Source organism: Plectrocnemia conspersa, unplaced genomic scaffold, assembly GCF_051122295.1.
Source record: "Plectrocnemia conspersa isolate PC_06_02 unplaced genomic scaffold, ASM5112229v1 ptg000011l, whole genome shotgun sequence".
NCBI classification, from domain to species: domain Eukaryota; kingdom Metazoa; phylum Arthropoda; class Insecta; order Trichoptera; family Polycentropodidae; genus Plectrocnemia; species Plectrocnemia conspersa.
Window position 1 is genome coordinate 13544849 of NW_028277175.1, and position 8827 is coordinate 13553675.

Genomic DNA, 8827 nt, shown 5'->3' on the forward strand with positions numbered 1-8827 from the left:
CACACAATGAGAAACGTCAAATGCCAAGTGAGAGTACAAAATGATCTATCAAAATCTTTGCGAACACTCAACAACCTACGACAAGGCGATGCTCTAGCGTGCAATCTGTTCAACATTGCCCTAGAAAAAGTAATCCGAGATGCAAAACTAGATATAGCTGGCAGTGTGTAATCAGTGGCGTAGCTATGGGGGGGGGGGCGAGGAGGGCGGTCCGCCCCGGAGATAAATTTAGACTGCCATATATCTAAAGCCGATGCAGCTGATGCGTGCGAATACCGGCCGAAAGCCGAGTGTAGTTGCATGCGTGCGTACGGCTCGACGTCGGCGCTGTTCCCAAGTGTCGATCTAGTGCAACTACAAACGTCAAAATTTACAATTATATTTAGCCAGTCTTCTCGTCTTCAATTCTAAACAAGGGCGGCAGCGCTTTCCTATGTGGAGATGCTCGGATTGATCTCCTTCATTTCTTACAGGATATGTGGGATCCAGTCCAACACGTGGTACCAAAATAATGTACAACATTCAAAATGACTACTAAATAAATGCACATACGTAATACTAAAATACGTCTAAATTAAAATAATTAAGAAACTTCACTTATTTGGTGGCAAGGATTCACCGGCCTTAAACGAACGTACCATGCACCACGCAGAGGTAACTAATGCAGTGGCACGTAGAACTCTTCCAAGTAGGATGATAGAAGACAGAAGAGGGGAGGACTCTACCAAAAAAAAAACTCGTGGAGTGACCTCAGATCCAGCGCCACTAACGGAATGGTAACTATAATTTAGGGATGAATAAGAACCCAAAAAACATTGTTGTTTATTATCAATATGTACTTCTTATCATTCATAGTGGGAACTCTGTTTAATTTATTTTAAGTCAACCTTTCTCTTTTATGCAGAAAGTACCATCTACTATAAAAATATTCTATTACCTCCGTAACTTATCAAGTAGAAGTTCACGTTTTCATTAACATTCATCTGGCTCTCAAATCGACTATATAGTTTAGTCCCTCGGGTCTTATTCGACCCATATAAATATTTTGAATCAACACGCATGAAAAAAGGTTATTTCCTTTTTTATTTTAAGCATCTAAGCATTGCTATAAGTAAGCAACTTTAATAACACCGCTTCCGAAAAACTGCCTCACATAATGTATTCCCAAGACTCCATTTAAAATGTCACGACTCTGACTCCACAGCGCTGGTTTATGGTCTATATGAATCAATTCATTCGTTATAAATTTATTCAATGAATTTAATACATATATTTTGAGAATGTTCCTTACAAATATTTTTTTTCGATATTTATAATGTAATACATATTCATAGTTCAGTTTCTGGCAAATGTAGCATCTCCTTATTTTTTGGCTACTGATTGCAAAGATGATTGAAGAAATGAATTGATGAAATATAAGGATAGTATAAAACAAATCAAAGAATTGTTAAGTTTTAAATTTTTTTTATTTTATCCGCTGATTTTACAATAATTATCAGAAAGAATCAGCAAAGAAAACTGATAATGACAGGACATAAAAATATAAAAAAAATGCATACATATGTATGTACATACATTAATGTGCTGCTCCATGTGACTTTCCATTAGGTTTATTATTTTTAATATTAAAACTTAAATTATGCAACCGTTTTAAACGTTTTATTTTTAATTTATTTGAAAGTGCTGGGCGACCTGAAGGTACAACTGAGTTGCCCTGGTTATACCTATCCTTCGCCTACTAATGGCCGTTGGTTGAACTTTAATTTTGGAACCAGAATTACGTTTAATTATATTTTTATGGTCAGTAGTTACTTTTTTAAAAGCGTCCTGAAGTTTTTTGGCCAAATTGGGATCAAATACCCCTCCCCCCCCTAATTAATGCAATACAATCTTTTTAAGACAAAAAAAAATATCGTCTAATTTTTCATTAATGTCTACATTTAAGTTATTATCAATTGAAATTATTTCTTTATTTTCATTTAATTTAAAATCCCCATCATGACAATTTGTGGCGTGATACCTACAACAGAATTAAACAACTGAAATCCAGCCTGATATTCAGATTGTGTTTGCCCTTTTGTTATTAGAACACCTAGAGGAACAGCTCCAATGCTGCATGCCGTTAAAATAAAAGTAATTGAATGGCCTTCCGCATCTCAAGAGGAAGTGCTGTCTATGAACACAATATCGTTAGTCACAGGCAGAGAATGAGCTCTTTTCATCATTGGCGTTACAATAACAAGAGCAAACGGTGATTGATTATATTTAATGAAATGTCCTGTTTTTTCATGTAGTAGTATCTTCTCTTTTAAAATCTGTAATTAATAAATACATAGTAATTCATAGAAACATTGCGAACATATTCATTTTCAATATAATTACCTGGAGACAGTCGTTACGTGTACCCAAAGTATAATCTCTTCATTTTCCCCTTGAATATAGAATAGTATGCATTTTTGGGTTAATTGATGCATCTGCCATTTCTAAAAGCAGTGGAGCTTTGTGATGTCTCATAGCCTCGCCAACTTTTAATCCCATATCAAAATAACCATAAAACTTATTTATGATTTCTTCAGATGGAGGCAAATAGGATAACGTCTCTGCGTTTATTATACGTGACTATAGTCTCCGATAAATTGTATTATTGTTTGATATCCGTCCTTAAAATTTAAACAGAATTCATATCAAATATGTATGTATAATTATGAATTATATATCAAAAGGAAAAAAACATATTGAAATTACCTTCAGATATTTATCACGCTTCATTGTGTTACAAGTGACCTTCTTGACAAGAACGTCCACTTCAGCTTTCAAAACAAATTTTTTGATTTACAATGCTTTCTTTTCGAAGGGTCAAGTTTCCAGCCTTGGGAATGATGACATACTTTCCTAATGCTACAATAATTATCTATAAAACAACTGTTATTTATATTATTAGTTTAATTAGGGTACTTACTGTGAAATATATCGTGTGGGTTTTTTTTCATATTTTTACAATTCCAACTTGTTCTGGATAACCCACTGTATCCTTTAATCAGTGCTCCGCGTCCTCGTTCGTCTTTATATGACATCGAAAAGTTTTAGCGTCAACCTCGACGTAGTTAAAAGATTTGGGAAAATTTTCCATCGTGGTAGTTGTCTATTAAGCAACCCCCGCGTTGTAAATGACGCCCACGCGTAAACGACCGTTACAAACAAACGACAGTACACTCGATCGACACTTGGGGGCAGCACCAACGCCGAGCCGTACGCACGCAACAAACGCCACTCGGCTTTCGGCCGGTATTCGCATGCATTCAGCTGCATCGGCATTAGACATATGGCAATCAAAATTTGCCGCCCGGCTCGGCCGGTTCAGACAGAAGCCCGCTGACTCACGGTCGCAGTTTTTCAAAGTTTTTTTTCTTCATTTAAAAGTTGTTATTAATTAATTATTCATTTGTTTGTTTAATAAATTTATTGTATGGTTTAATTACATTATTTTAATTAATAATATATTTAAAATAATTTTTTAATTTATATTTTTGAATTAAAAATGACATTATTTATATAATAAATTAAATAGATAATTTAAATTATAAATTATATGAGTTAATTATTAAATTATATTAATTATTTAAATTATTTATTAAATTATTTTAAAATCAATTATTAAATTATTTTATATTTATTATTAAATTAAATTCATTATTCATTTAGTTTACCTCATTAGCGCGGAAATAATATCAGATTATATTATTCAACAATATTGCTATTGAAGAATATAATCTTAAGTAAATATTGTGCCTTTATTATTTAAACTTTTTATAGAACTCAATATAATACACAACTTTGCAATAAAACATTTGCCATTCTATACAAATTGCGAATTTTATCGATCCAGTTAAAACCTCCTAGGGAAAAGTTAACGTCTCAAATAACTTCCGAAATATTGAATTGAGTTAAACACTTTCTTTTAACTTTTTATAGTACTCAATGAGAGACACAACTTTGCATTAAAACATTTGCCATTTTATACAAATTGCGAATTTTATCGATCCAGTTAAAACCTCGTAGAAAAAAGTTAACGTCTTAAATAACTTCCGAAATATTGAATTGAGATAAACACTTTCTTCTAACTTTTTATAGTACTCAATGTAAGACACAACTTTGCATTAAAACATTTGCCATTTTATACAAATTGGAAATTTTATCGATCCAGTTAAAACCTCCTAGGGAAAAGTTAACGTCTCAAATAACTTCCGAAATATTAAATTGAGATAAACACTTTGTTTAAACTTTTTATAGAACTTAATGTAAGACACAACTTTGCATTAAAACATTTGCCATTTTATACAAATTGCGAATTTTATCGATCCAGTTAAAACCTCCTAGGAAAAAGTTAACGTCTCAAATAACTTCCGAAATATTGAATTGAGTTAAACACTTTCTTTTAACTTTTTATAGTACTCAATGTAGGACACAACTTTGCATTAAAACATTTGCCATTTTATACAAATTGCGAATTTTATCGATCCAGTTAAAACCTCGTAGGGAAAAGTTAACGTCTCAAATAACTTCCGAAATATTTAATTGAATTAAACACTTTCTAAAACTTTTTATAGTACTCAATTTAAGACACAACTTTGCATTAAAACATTTGCCATTTTATACAAATTGGAAATTTTATCGATCCAGTTAAAACCTCCTAGGGAAAAGTTAACGTCTCAAATAACTTCCGAAATATTGAATTGAGTTAAACACTTTCTTTTAACTTTTTATAGAACTCAATGTAGGACACAACTTTGCATTAAAACATTTGCCATTTTATACAAATTGCGAATTTTATCGATCCAGTTAAAACCTCGTAGAAAAAAGTTAACGTCTTAAATAACTTCCGAAATATTGAATTGAGATAAACACTTTCTTCTAACTTTTTATAGTACTCAATGTAAGACACAACTTTGCATTAAAACATTTGCCATTTTATACAAATTGGAAATTTTATCGATCCAGTTAAAACCTCCTAGGGAAAAGTTAACGTCTCAAATAACTTCCGAAATATTAAATTGAGATAAACACTTTGTTTAAACTTTTTATAGAACTTAATGTAAGACACAACTTTGCATTAAAACATTTGCCATTTTATACAAATTGCGAATTTTATCGATCCAGTTAAAACCTCCTAGGAAAAAGTTAACGTCTCAAATAACTTCCGAAATATTGAATTGAGTTAAACACTTTCTTTTAACTTTTTATAGTACTCAATGTAGGACACAACTTTGCATTAAAACATTTGCCATTTTATACAAATTGCGAATTTTATCGATCCAGTTAAAACCTCGTAGAAAAAAGTTAACGTCTTAAATAACTTCCGAAATATTGAATTGAGATAAACACTTTCTTCTAACTTTTTATAGTACTCAATGTAAGACACAACTTTGCATTAAAACATTTGCCATTTTATACAAATTGGAAATTTTATCGATCCAGTTAAAACCTCCTAGGGAAAAGTTAACGTCTCAAATAACTTCCGAAATATTAAATTGAGATAAACACTTTGTTTAAACTTTTTATAGAACTTAATGTAAGACACAACTTTGCATTAAAACATTTGCCATTTTATACAAATTGGAAATTTTATCGATCCAGTTAAAACCTCCTAGGGAAAAGTTAACGTCTCAAATAACTTCCGAAATATTAAATTGAGATAAACACTTTGTTTAAACTTTTTATAGAACTTAATGTAAGACACAACTTTGCATTAAAACATTTGCCATTTTATACAAATTGGAAATTTTATCGATCCAGTTAAAACCTCCTAGGGAAAAGTTAACGTCTCAAATAACTTCCGAAATATTAAATTGAGATAAACACTTTGTTTAAACTTTTTATAGAACTTAATGTAAGACACAACTTTGCATTAAAACATTTGCCATTTTATACAAATTGCGAATTTTATCGATCCAGTTAAAACCTCCTAGGAAAAAGTTAACGTCTCAAATAACTTCCGAAATATTGAATTGAGTTAAACACTTTCTTTTAACTTTTTATAGTACTCAATGTAGGACACAACTTTGCATTAAAACATTTGCCATTTTATACAAATTGCGAATTTTATCGATCCAGTTAAAACCTCGTAGAAAAAAGTTAACGTCTTAAATAACTTCCGAAATATTGAATTGAGATAAACACTTTCTTCTAACTTTTTATAGTACTCAATGTAAGACACAACTTTGCATTAAAACATTTGCCATTTTATACAAATTGGAAATTTTATCGATCCAGTTAAAACCTCCTAGGGAAAAGTTAACGTCTCAAATAACTTCCGAAATATTAAATTGAGATAAACACTTTGTTTAAACTTTTTATAGAACTTAATGTAAGACACAACTTTGCATTAAAACATTTGCCATTTTATACAAATTGGAAATTTTATCGATCCAGTTAAAACCTCCTAGGGAAAAGTTAACGTCTCAAATAACTTCCGAAATATTAAATTGAGATAAACACTTTGTTTAAACTTTTTATAGAACTTAATGTAAGACACAACTTTGCATTAAAACATTTGCCATTTTATACAAATTGGAAATTTTATCGATCCAGTTAAAACCTCCTAGGGAAAAGTTAACGTCTCAAATAACTTCCGAAATATTAAATTGAGATAAACACTTTGTTTAAACTTTTTATAGAACTTAATGTAAGACACAACTTTGCATTAAAACATTTGCCATTTTATACAAATTGCGAATTTTATCGATCCAGTTAAAACCTCCTAGGAAAAAGTTAACGTCTCAAATAACTTCCGAAATATTGAATTGAGTTAAACACTTTCTTTTAACTTTTTATAGTACTCAATGTAGGACACAACTTTGCATTAAAACATTTGCCATTTTATACAAATTGCGAATTTTATCGATCCAGTTAAAACCTCGTAGGGAAAAGTTAACGTCTCAAATAACTTCCGAAATATTTAATTGAATTAAACACTTTATAAAACTTTTTATAGTACTCAATGTAAGACACAACTTTGCATTAAAACATTTGCCATTTTATACAAATTGGAAATTTTATCGATCCAGTTAAAACCTCCTAGGGAAAAGTTAACGTCTCAAATAACTTCCGAAATATTGAATTGAGTTAAACACTTTCTTTTAACTTTTTATAGAACTCAATGTAGGACACAACTTTGCATTAAAACATTTGCCATTTTATACAAATTGCGAATTTTATCGATCCAGTTAAAACCTCGTAGGGAAAAGTTAACGTCTCAAATAACTTCCGAAATATTTAATTGAATTAAACACTTTCTAAAACTTTTTATAGTACTCAATGTAAGACACAACTTTGCATTAAAACATTTGCCATTTTATACAAATTGGAAATTTTATCGATCCAGTTAAAACCTCCTAGGGAAAAGTTAACGTCTCAAATAACTTCCGAAATATTGAATTGAGTTAAACACTTTCTTTTAACTTTTTATAGTACTCAATGTAGGACACAACTTTGCATTAAAACATTTGCCATTTTATACAAATTGCGAATTTTATCGATCCAGTTAAAACCTCGTAGGGAAAAGTTAACGTCTCAAATAACTTCCGAAATATTTAATTGAATTAAACACTTTCTAAAACTTTTTATAGTACTCAATTTAAGACACAACTTTGCATTAAAACATTTGCCATTTTATACAAATTGGAAATTTTATCGATCCAGTTAAAACCTCCTAGGGAAAAGTTAACGTCTCAAATAACTTCCGAAATATTGAATTGAGTTAAACACTTTCTTTTAACTTTTTATAGAACTCAATGTAGGACACAACTTTGCATTAAAACATTTGCCATTTTATACAAATTGCGAATTTTATCGATCCAGTTAAAACCTCCTAGGGAAAAGTTAACGTCTCAAATAACTTCCGAAATATTTAATTGAGATAAACACTTTCTTATAACTTTTTATAGTACTCAATGTAAGACACAACTTTGCATTAAAATATTTGCCATTTTATACAAATTGCGAATTTTATCGATCCAGTTAAAACCTTCTAGGGAAAAGTTAACGTCTCAAATAACTTCCGAAATATTTAATTGAGATAAACACTTTCTTAAAACTTTTTATAGAACTCAATGTAAGACACAACTTTGCATTAAAACATTTGCCATTTTATACAAATTGCGAATTTTATCGATCCAGTTAAAACCTCGTAGGGAAAAGTTAACGTCTTAAATAACTTCCGAAATATTTAATTGAGATAAACACTTTTTTATAACTTTTTATAGTACTCAATGTAAGACACAACTATGCATTAAAACATTTGCCATTTTATACAAATTGCGAATTTTATCGATCCAGTTAAAACCTCCTAGGGAAAAGTTAACGTCTCAAATAACTGCCGAAATATTGTATTGAGATAAACACTTTGTTTAAACTTTTTATAGAACTTAATGTAAGACACAACTTTGCATTAAAACATTTGCCATTTTATACAAATTGCGAATTTTATCAATCCAGTTAAAACCTCCTAGGAAAAAGTTAACGTCTCAAATAACTTCCGAAATATTGAATTGAGTTAAACACTTTCTTTTAACTTTTTATAGAACTCAATGTAGGACACAACTTTGCATTAAAACATTTGCCATTTTATACAAATTGCGAATTTTATCGATCCAGTTAAAACCTCCTAGGGAAAAGTTAACGTCTCAAATAACTTCCGAAATATTTAATTGAGATAAACACTTTCTTATAACTTTTTATAGTACTCAATGTAAGACACAACTTTGCATTAAAATATTTGCCATTTTATACAAATTGCGAATTTTATCGATCCAGTTAAAACCTTCTAGGG

General features: G+C 30.2%; 1 long non-coding RNA gene across 1 annotated transcript; it reads right to left on the reverse strand.

Annotated features, from left to right (window-relative positions):
• Window positions 1-1526: 1526 nt before the first annotated feature.
• On the reverse strand, window positions 1527-3056 carry LOC148229576 (uncharacterized). The gene is made up of 4 exons (XR_015811438.1): window positions 2960-3056; window positions 2746-2898; window positions 2383-2660; window positions 1527-2315 (listed from the first exon to the last, which is right to left on the reverse strand). It is a non-coding gene; the product is annotated as an uncharacterized LOC148229576 (long non-coding RNA).
• Window positions 3057-8827: the final 5771 nt, after the last annotated feature.